This window comes from Saccopteryx bilineata, chromosome 2 (assembly GCF_036850765.1).
Source record: "Saccopteryx bilineata isolate mSacBil1 chromosome 2, mSacBil1_pri_phased_curated, whole genome shotgun sequence".
Classification (NCBI taxonomy): Eukaryota; Metazoa; Chordata; class Mammalia; order Chiroptera; family Emballonuridae; genus Saccopteryx; species Saccopteryx bilineata.
The window spans coordinates 95,351,894-95,362,813 of record NC_089491.1 but is presented as its reverse complement, the minus strand read 5'-3'; the positions used below and the strand labels follow the sequence as shown (position 1 = coordinate 95,362,813).

The 10,920-nt window shown below is 40.9% G+C and overlaps 2 pseudogenes; one reads left to right on the top strand and one right to left on the bottom strand.

The window, feature by feature from the left end:
* The first annotated feature begins 2,620 nt into the window (after window positions 1-2,620).
* Window positions 2,621-4,558, top strand: LOC136322272 (large ribosomal subunit protein eL8-like; annotated as a pseudogene).
* A 2,962-nt stretch (window positions 4,559-7,520) lies between these two features.
* LOC136327736 (U2 spliceosomal RNA) lies at window positions 7,521-7,662 on the bottom strand (annotated as a pseudogene).
* Between the last annotated feature and the right edge of the window lie 3,258 nt (window positions 7,663-10,920).

Sequence of the window (10,920 nt, the reverse complement as noted above, 5' to 3'; positions counted from 1 at the left end):
AGGACTCTCTTCCTGGTTTGCCGAGAGCTGCCATCTAGCTGTGTCCTCACATGGCAGAGAGAGAGAGCTATTTCACCCTCTCCCTTTTCTTGAGAGCTTGTTTGCAGGTTCTAGCGGGGGAGTGCAGCTATTCGTAGACCCTTGACCAAAGAACAGTCCTCTCCTCTATCAGGGACGGTCGTCATCTTTGTCCAAGTGTGCAACTTTGGGAGGGACATACATGGAGTGGTGAGGGAGGAAGGGGACACTCACCTAGCAAGCCAGGTCAGACCAATCACCCTGGCAATCAATGGGATGACAGATGTCACAGCCAGATTGCCCTCACATCCATCCTTCTCCCTCTTATATGGGAGTCAATTACAACATGGGGGCTGTTTACTCAGTGCCTCATCTAAACCTAATTACTTCCTAAAGGCCTCATCTCCAAACATCATCATAATTGGGAGGTGAGGGCTTCAAGACATGAATTTTGGAGAAATACAATTCAGTCCGTAGCACTAGAGTAAGACTATTTTTCTACATAACCACATTGTTATTATTGTACTTCTCTAATAACGCCTGATGTGCAGTCCATACATAAATGTCTCCACTTATCCCAAATGTGTTATGTATAGCTGGTTTGTTCAACCAGAGATGGGGCATTGCATTTGGTTGTTACACCCCTGAAGGCTCTTTTCATTCACGACAGGTCCCCGCATCCATGTGACCCGTTTTTTCCCATGGCATTTACTTGTTGAACAGAGTCAGTAGAAAGCCCCACCTTTAGGATTTGTTGACTGTTTCAGTTATTTAGCTTATTCCTCTACCTGCAAATTGCCTCTACACCAGTGGTTCTCAAAGTGTGAGTCAGGGCACACTGATGCGAAGATTTCCAGGTGCGCTGTATGGTATTCCAGAGAAATATGTGCCTGTTGGGGACCAAAAAACCAACAGGATTTTTGGAGTTTAGATTTTTGGGGGACAGAGGTGTGGGGAATTGGCTAAAGCTGACAGTCTGCCCAACCCCCACCTTACTTGCTTGATTAGGTTGCAAAAGGCTGTTAAGCTGTGGTGCTGGATTATTTACACTACCCCCATGTTCCTGGAAAAACTGGAGGCAAGTTTCTTCTCTCCTTTGTTGGTATAAAGTTAAGATGATATGTATGGTGGGGGGTTTGGATTGATGATTAAACATAAGGAATTGTCTCTTGAAGCCTTTTGGATTTCAATAAAAGAAGAATATGTGGCAATATCTAAAAAAAACTTTGAACATTTTACTACAATTTTCAACATCCTATTTATGTGAATTAGGATTTTCTACCCTCCACACAATTAAGAGTAAAAAGAGAGGAATTCTTCAATGTATTGATGAAGAAATGAGAGCTTGCCTTTCAAATATATGCCCAAACATTGAAGAAATCGCTAGGACACATCAGGCTCATGTTTCTCATAAACACAAGAATGAAAACAATACATTTGCACCAGGACCTGCCGAATTTACTAAATCTTACAATGTATCTATATATATAAAAAGATAACATTTTTGTCGTTTTTAAAATTTTTAACCCCTCATTTTTATGAATTCTAAAAAGTATAACTCAAAAAATTAACATAAAAATGTTTTTTAATGTCAGAATAAATTTAATTTTGTCATATTTATTTTGTTTAATTATCATAAAAGCATGCTTGAATTTTTTCTTTAATATTTGATTTATTATAACATATTTCTCAGAAATTTGTATATAGTGTGCCTACAATTATTTGTAGGATTTTAAATGTGCCCCAACTTCAAAAAGTTTGAGAACCACTGCTCTACACTAAAGTCAGATCTCAAAACTTGATTAGATTCAGGGTAAACATTTTTGCCTGTAATATTTTACTGGTGATGCTGTGTTCATCAAGAGACATACGATCTCTTTTTGGATCTCTCTTTCTGAGGCAAAGTTTTGCTTTTTTTTTTAATTTTTTTTTATTTATTCATTTTAGGGAGGAGAGGGAGAGACAGAGAGAGAGAAAGGGGGGGAGGAGCTGGAAGCATCAACTCCCATATGTGCCTTGACCAGGCAAGCCCAGGGTTTCGAACCGGCAACCTCAGCATTTCCAGGTCGACACTTTATCCACTGCGCCACCACAGGTCAGGTTCTGAGGCAAAGTTTGATGTCTGGTTTAAGGTGATGATAGTCATGTGTGACCAGGCAGTGGCACAGTGGGTAAAGCATGAGACTGGGATATGGAGGACCCAGGTTCAAAATCCTGAGGTCTCCAGCTTGGGCATAGGCTCATCCGGCTTGAGCATGGGCTCACCAGCTTGAGCGAAGGGTCATTGGCTTGAGTATGGGATCATAGACATGACCCCATGGTCGCTGGCTTGAGTCCAAAGGTTGCTGGCTTGAAGCCCAAGGTTACTGGCTTGAGCCCAAGGTCGCTGGCTTGAGCAAGGGGTCACTCAGTCTGCTGTAGCTCCCAGGTCAAGGCACATATGAGAAAGCAATCACTAAATAACTAAGGAGCTGCAACAAAGAATTGATGCTTCTCATCTCTCTCCTTTCCTGTCTGTCCCTCTCTTTCTGACTCTCTGTATAAAAAAAAAGGTGATAGTCATATTATAAAAATATTTTTGGCTTTCTCTCTCCTCCAGCTGCCCAAGATGCCGAAAGGAAAGGAGGCTAAGGTGAAGAAGGTGGCGCCTGCCCCTGCTGGAGAAATGGACTTTCTACAGCAGGGGTCCCCAAACTTTTTACACAGGGGGCCAGTTCACTGTCCCTCAGACCGTTGGAGGGCCGGACTATAAAAAAAACTATGAACAAATCCCTATGCATACTGCACATATCTTATTTTAAAGTAAAAACAAACAAAAAACAAAAAACAGGAACAAATACAATATTTAAAATAAAGAACAAGTAAATTTAAATCAACAAACTGACCAGTATTTCAATAGGAACTATGGGCCTGCTTTTGGCTAATGAGATGGTCAATGTGCTCCTCTCACTGACCACCAATGAAAGAGGTGCCCCTTCCGGAAGTGCGGCGGGGGCCGGATAAATGGCCTCAGGGGGCCGCATGTGGCCTGTGGGCTGTAGTTTGGGGACCCTTGTTCTACAGACTCTGTTCAACAAGTAAATATCATGGGAAAAACGGATCACAGGGATGCGGGGATCCATAATGAATGAAAAGAGCCTTCAGGGGTGAAACACCCAAATGCAATGCCCCATCTCTGGTTGAACAGAGAAGCTGGAGGCCAAGAAGGTGGTAAATCCTGTTTGAGAAAAGGTCCAAGAATTTTGGCACTTGCCTGGTCAAGGCACATATGGGAGTTGATGCTTCCAGCTCCTCCCCCCCTTCTCTCTCTCTGTCTCTCCTCTCTCTCTCTCCCCCTCTCCTCTCTAAAATGAATAAATAAAAAAAAATAAATTTAAAAAAATACAACCAAGGCCTGACCTGTGGTGGCACAGTGGATAAAGCGTCGACCTGGAAATGCTGAGGTCACCGGTTCGAAACCCTGGGCTTGCCTGGTCAAGGCACATATGGGAGTTGATGCTTCCAGCTCCTCCCCCCCTTCTCTCTCTCTGTCTCTCCTCTCTCTCTCTCCCCCTCTCCTCTCTAAAATGAATAAATAAAAAAAATAAATTTAAAAGAATTTTGGCACTGGACAGGACATCGAGCCCAAAAGGGATCTCTCCCACTTTGTCAAATGGCCCCGCTACATTCCGGGGCAGTGGCAAAGGGCTACTCTCTATAAGTGTCTAAAAGTGCCTCCTGCCATGAACCAGGCTGCCCAGGCGTTGGACTGCCAATGGCTACTCAACTGCTTTCCTGGCCTACAAATAAGACCAGAGACAGAGCAAGCAAAGAAACAGATTGTTGGCCCTGGCTGAGAAAAAAAGCTGCCAGCGGAGGGGACGTCCCCACTAAGAGGACACCTCTCCTCCGAGCAGGGGTTAACACTGTTACCACCCCGGTGGAGAACAAGAAGGCCCCTGCTGGTAGTGATGGCACATGATGTGGGTCCCACGGAGCTCATCCGTCATCTTCCTGCCTGTGCAGAGCGTGAGATGAGTTCCCTACTGCATTATCAAGGGATAGATAGTTGGTTAGAGCACCATTCAGGGCTAGATAGTTGGTTAGAGCACCATTCAGGGACAGATAGTTAGTTAGAGCACCATTCAGGGACAGATAGTTGGTTAGAGCACCATTCAGATAGGACAGTGTTCAATCCCTGGTCAGAGCACATATAAGTCAACCAATGAATGCATAAATAAGTAGAACAACAAATCAATGTCTCTCTCTTTCTCTCTCTCCTTCCCTTCCTTTCTCTAAAATCAATTTTTAAAAAGTTAAAAAAGTGAAAATGCTGGGGTGTCTGGTCCTTAGGAAGACCTGCACCACCATTGCCTTCACACACTTTAACTCAGAAGACAAAGCAGCTCTGCCTAAGCTGGTAGAAGCTATCTGGACCAATTACAATGACAGATACGATGAGATCCCTGCTGAGGAGGTAACTCTGGGGTCCAAAGTCAGTGGCTTGCATTGCCAAGCTGGAAAAGGCAAAGCTAAAGAACTGGCCACCAAACTGGGCTAAGTGCACACTGTTTAGTTTTCTGTACATAAAAGTAATAAAAATTCTCCTTCAAAAAAGTATCTTTGGAAAAGAAAAGTAAAGAGGAACTTATCCCACTGGGCCCCAAATCATACTATAAAGTATTTTATTTTATTTATTTATATATTTTTTGCATTTTTCCGAAGCTGGAAACTGGGAGGCAGTCAGACAGACTCTCGCATGTGCCCAACCGGGATCCACCCGGCATGCCCACCAGGGGGCGATGTTCTGCCCATCTGGGGCGTCGCTCTGTTGCATCCAGAGCCATTCTAGCTCCTGAGGCAGAGGCCACAGAGCCATCCTCAGCGCGCCCGGGCCATCTTTGCTCCAATGGAGCCTTGGCTGCGGGAGGGGAAGAGAGAGACAGAGAGGAAGGAGGGGGGGTGAGAAGCAGATGGGTGCTTCTCCTGTGTGCCCTGGCCAGGAATCGAACCCGGGACTCTTGCACGCCAGGCTGACGCTCTAACACTGAGCCAACCGGCCAGGGCCAGTATAAAGTAATTTAAATAGTATACACAGACATAGACAAAAAGATCAATATAGAAATGGACTAGAATCAGGGTACATTATAGTGGAGAATTGTTCATATGAAAGGATAGTATTTCAAGTTAATGGGAAGAAGATGGGCTATATAATTAAAATGTGTTGGGAAAAAAATAGATCTCTACTTTATCCTGAAAAATTCCAGGTGAATTAAAGAGCTAAATACAATAACATCTTTAAATAAAATAGAAAACATAAATAAAAGAAATAGAAGCAAATAAAAAATACTTTTAAGATATTGGGGCGTGTCCTGTGATGGCGCAGTGGATAAAGCATCGACCTGGAACGCTGAGGTTGCTGGTTCAAAACCCTGGCTTGCCTGGTCTAGGCACATATGGGAGTTGATGCTTCCTGCTCCCTCCTTCTCTCTCGCTTCTCTCTAAAATCAATTAAAAAATTAATTTAAAAAATCTTAAAAATATATATTGAGATGGGATGCACTGACCCGATAGTTTGATTGGTTAGAGCATCTTCCTGATATGCTGGGTTTTTTATCCCCAGTCAGGGCACATAGAGAAACAGATTAATGTTTCTGTCTGTCTCTCCCTTCCTCTCTCTCTCTAAAATCAATACATAAATTAAAGGAAATATTTGGATGGGGAAAAAATAAGATACAGCACCTAAGAGCCTTAAAAAAAAAAAAGACTGGTAAAAAGCCTGATCTATGGTGGCACAGTGGATAAAGCATCAACCTGAAATGCTGTGGTCGCCAATTCAAATCCCTGGGCTTGCCTGGTCGAGGCACATACTGGTCAAGGCAACTACTACTCCCCCTCTTTCTCACTCTCCCTCTCTTTTTTTTCTTTCTCTCCTTTTTCTCCAAAAATCAATAAATTAAAAATATTTTAAAATATTGGTAAAATTTATTTGACAGTAAAACTTTTGTAGCAACATACAGTAATATGACAAAGAGTATGTAGATAGGTTATATCAGCAAAGGTCGAAGGGCTGATATCCATAATACTTAAACAGCTACCACCTATCTAAAAGAAAATAAAAACAACTGAGCAAAGAACATGAATAAGAAATTCTTAGAAAATACACTGCAAATACTTAATGAGTACTTTACAATATGCTCAGCTTCACTCGTGATTGATGAAAATGCAATAAAAATGGTGAGGTAACATCTTTGTTCTCAAACTTAAAAGTATGATTATATCCAATGATTTCAAGAGTGACGGAAAAGGTGTCAATAAATATTGTTGGTTCTATCAAAATTTCAAAAGTGAATACCCTTCGATTCAGCAATTCCATCTCCTATGAATATACAGGCAGTCCCTGGGTTACAAACAAGGTAGGTTCTGGGGGTTTGTTCTTTTTTTTCTTTTTCTTATGTTTATTTTTTAGCGAGAGAAGCAGAGACAGAAATAGATAGGAAGGGAAAGAGATGAGAAGCATCAATTTGTAGTTGCAGCACTTTAGTTGTTCATTGCTTGCTTTCTCATACGTGCTTTGACTGGGGGGCTCCAGCTGAGCCAATTACCCCTTGCTCAAGTCAGTGCCTTGAACTTAAGCCAGCAACCATGGGGTCATGTCTATGATTCCAAGCTCAAGCCAGCGAGCCTGCGCACTCAAGCCAGCAACCTCAGGGTTTCAAACCTGGGTCCTCAGTGTCTCCGGCCAATGCACTATCCACTACACCAATACCTGGTCAGGCTATAGGTTTGTTCTTAAGTTGAATTTATGTGTAAATTGAAACAGGTACATTCAGAGGTGGATTTAACGGAGGCGCACCAGGCACATGCCCTGGGCCCCAATTTCTGAAGGGGTCCATAAAACCCCAACTTTACACTTTTTTCTAATGACACCAAGTTTGGTTTTATATGTGCAATTTTAACATTAATAGTACATAATATTTTTTATTTATTTAAAAATATGGTTAACATGTATTTTAATCTTCCTTGTCTCTTTTTTTTGAGGGGCCCAATATTTTCTTCTGTGTCCGGGGCCTCAACCAACCTTAATCCGCTTCCGAGTACATTTATCTATTAAATGCAATTTAGATAGTTGTTTGTCTTAGCATAGTATTTATTTTTGCCTTTCTGTGCATACAAGTACTTAAACATTTTCAAATACAACTTTAAACAACTTTGGGTGATGCAGAAGAGGATGGAATTGTTGGACAGGTATTCGAGAATCAGGGTTTGATTCTGCTGCTAGAGTCTCAGTTTCCTGAAGTAGACATGGAGCGCAGTTTGTACAGAGCTTTTTATTTTCTCATCATAAATGGCCCTGTAGCACCTCAGGTCTTTAGTAACTGCGCGGTAAACTTCGGTGAACCTCTCTGTGCCAGTATTTTATTCCTCTAACTTTGCCATTCCTGCTTCAATGAGATGAAAAGCATCAGCTAACTCTTTTGTAGAAAAATTTTTTTTTGATTCTGGAGTTTCTAGGTCTCTTTATTGGTTAGTTCTTTCCCATATGAGGGTAGAATCAGGGTGTGAGGATGAAGGAGAAATTTCACATGTATATATACTTCTGATTTTTAAACTGATAAGAACAAATACTGCATTTGATCTTAGCCAAAAGGCCTAGCAATATATACTTTTTTTTTAGTATAATTTAAAAAATAAGAGTCACTCATTCAGGCATTATTTGGTCACCTGGGATAAAGTCAAAGAGAAATAAAAATTCAAGAATCTTAAACAACAACAAGAATCTTTGAGGTAAAAAGCCACTATCACAAAATAAAACCTTGATTTTTGAACTTATGATGAGCACAAGCATCATTCAGTCTTTGTAGAGCATTTAGTGAAGAGCATTAATGTGTTGACCTTCATGTATCTTTTTCCATTTCTCCCAGATTACTAAATTTTATCCCATTGACATACTGAATATCAGACAATATGTCAAATGCATACCAGTGTTTTTCAAAAGGTAAATGAGCCTGACCAGGTGGTGGTGCAGTGGATAGATTGTCAACCTGGGACACTGAGGACCCAGGTTCTAAACCCCGAGGTCACCAGTTTGAGCATGGGGTCACTGACTTGAACATGGGATCATAGACATAACCCCATGGCTGCTGGCTTGAGCCCAGAGGTCTCTAGCTTGAAGCTCAAGGTCACTGGCTTGAGTCCAAGGTCGTTAGTTTGAGAAAGGGGTCACTCGCTCTGCTGTTGCCCCCCCATCAAAGCACATATGAGAAAGCAATCAATGAACTAAGATGCCACAATGAAGAATTGATGCTTCTTATCACTCTCTCTTCCTGTCTGTCCCTCTCTCTCTCTCTCTCTTGCTAAAAAGTTAAAATAAAAATAATTAGAAAAAAAAGATAAATGAGAGAGAGTCTATATTGCTTATTCAGTCCCCAAGGCACAGGCTTCTTTGGCTTTGGGGTGAAACATTCTCAACCATACTCTGATCATAAGACTCAAAATAGCCAGAATGTTCACCCCTCTCCCCGCCTGATTCTATTATTATTATTTTTTGTGTGTGTGTGGGAGAAAGCGTACATACCACCCCCCAAAAACACAAATAAACATCAGGAATGTTGTTTTTAAAATCCACATTTATAGGGTTTGGTTTGAGGTCCAAAATAATTAACAAAATTTATGACATTTACACAACTATAGAGGTTATTCAATTTCAAAAACCCTCCAGCAAGAAAAGATTCCTTTATTCTGACTTGTGATGGTGCAGTGGACAAAGCGTCGACCTGGAATGCTGAGGTCCCAGTTCTAAACCCCTGGCTTGCCTGGTCAGGGCACATATAAGAAGCAACTCTGAGTTGATGCTTCCCGCTCCTCCTGCCCCCTTTCTCTCTCTCCTCTCTCTAAAACAAAACAAAAAAAACCCCAATAAATAAAATTTAAAAAAAGAAAGAAAATATCCCTTTAAACTCTACTTTCATCCTGTAAAGAACGGTGCAAGTTCCAAGGAAGAGCCATGGATTTTCAAACCAAACTCACCTCAAGACCTGGGATAAGGACCTGTGACCTGTCAAATGAGGGAGTCTGTACCTGTAACGAGAACAAGAACATAATGTCTGAATGCATCTGTGTGGAGGCCCCAGCACCAGCCCAGCAAATATTCATTTCCTTTCCTTTTCACGATGTTAAGAGATTTTCAGTCTCAGAGTCAGGAACACCGGCGATTTCAGATTAATGTTGAGATTACCATAACATCCCATGAAACAAAACCAAATTTTCTTAAATATGCTGAGGATTTTAATGTGTATCCCAGATTCATTTTCCCATATGCCTGCCATCGAATCCCTCTGTTTCTTATCAAATTTGAACAAATTTTCTTCACATTATTAAAACTGTAATCCACTGATTATTATTATTTTAATTTATTTATTGATTTTAGAGACCTGTTTCTCTTTGCGCCCTGACTGGGACTGAACTGGCAACGTTTACACATCAGGATGATGCTCTAACTAACCGAGCTATCTGGCCAGGGCTATTGATTTTTTATATTAACATTTGAAACTTTGGTATCACTTATCTACTGAACAGTTTCTACAAATTTCATGGTAAGATTTCAAATGTTCAGAATATGACTTATCTGAAGTAAACATTTAAGGAAATGCTCCATAACTGTTTTCCTTTCAGGGTGAGTTTTACCTAGAACTCCTCCCCTCCTTTTGTTGCTAGTCACTGTGCTGCCCACAATGTTGAGGATTACAACCAGATGCAACTGTTTTCTGAGTCCTCGAGAGCTTAGGTTCTCATCCCAGCCAGAGCACTGCCACTAATATGGGTCCCAGGTTCTCAGTGTGAAAGGACAGTCTAGGACCTAACACGTCAAGGCAACTTTCAAGTTCTAAAATTCTAAGACCAATGGTCAAACAACGGAGAGCAAACTCACCAACCAACCTAGCAATCTACATTTCCTATGGCCAAATTCTCAGAGCCCAGAGGTCACCTTTTTTGAAGTATGGGAAGACTCAAATTATTCAAGGTAAGTGCCACAACAAAACAAGTATCTGTGAGAAATAGCACTTTTAATCACTATCTAAACATGACCTAAGAACTAAATATAATTAGGGTTTAAAACTTTAACATGTAGCGAGACCAGTAGTGGCACAGTGGACAGAGTGTCGTCATGGAATGTTGAGATCCCAGATTCAAAACCCCGGGGTCACTTGCTTGAGCACGGGCTCACCAGCTTGAGTGTGGGGTTGCTGCCTTAAGCATGGGATCACTGAAATGGTCCCAAGGTCACACTGGCTTGAGAAAGGGGTCACTGGCTTGGCTTGAGCATCCCTCCCCAAGGCACATAGGAGAAGCAATCAATGAACAACTAAAGTGACACAACTGTGAGTTGATGCTTCTCATCTCTCTCCCTTCCTGTCTCTCTCTCTCAAAAATAACTAAAGAATTAAAAAATAAACTAAAACTTTAATATGTACACTTATCACATGGGCTTTCCTTCCCCAAGGATGGAAGGTATTTCTGCATGATTATAAAGTGTAATCATATACTGTTTCTCTAAATGATGTTATACTAACAAAACTCTAAGGTATATTTATATACTGTAAAAGTGCTTAAACAGTATAATTATCAATAGTTAGCCATTTTTTTCTTTTACTGAAAACATGCATTTTGTTAGAATTTCTACCTCAAGCACTATATTTGAAGGTGAGAGAAAAACCAATTGATATAAGTGGACTTTTTGGCACTTTAGTTTTAGTTTGACATTTAGGTAAGTCACTCCAGTAAACAGAATGTCATGCAGTACTAGAATTTATTTGATTTTGGGAGCCAAGTGGACAACTTCCATGTAATATTTATTCAAAACAAGACCTACTAAGATGTTAACTAGACTTACTGTGGTGATTATTTCAAAATGTATACAAA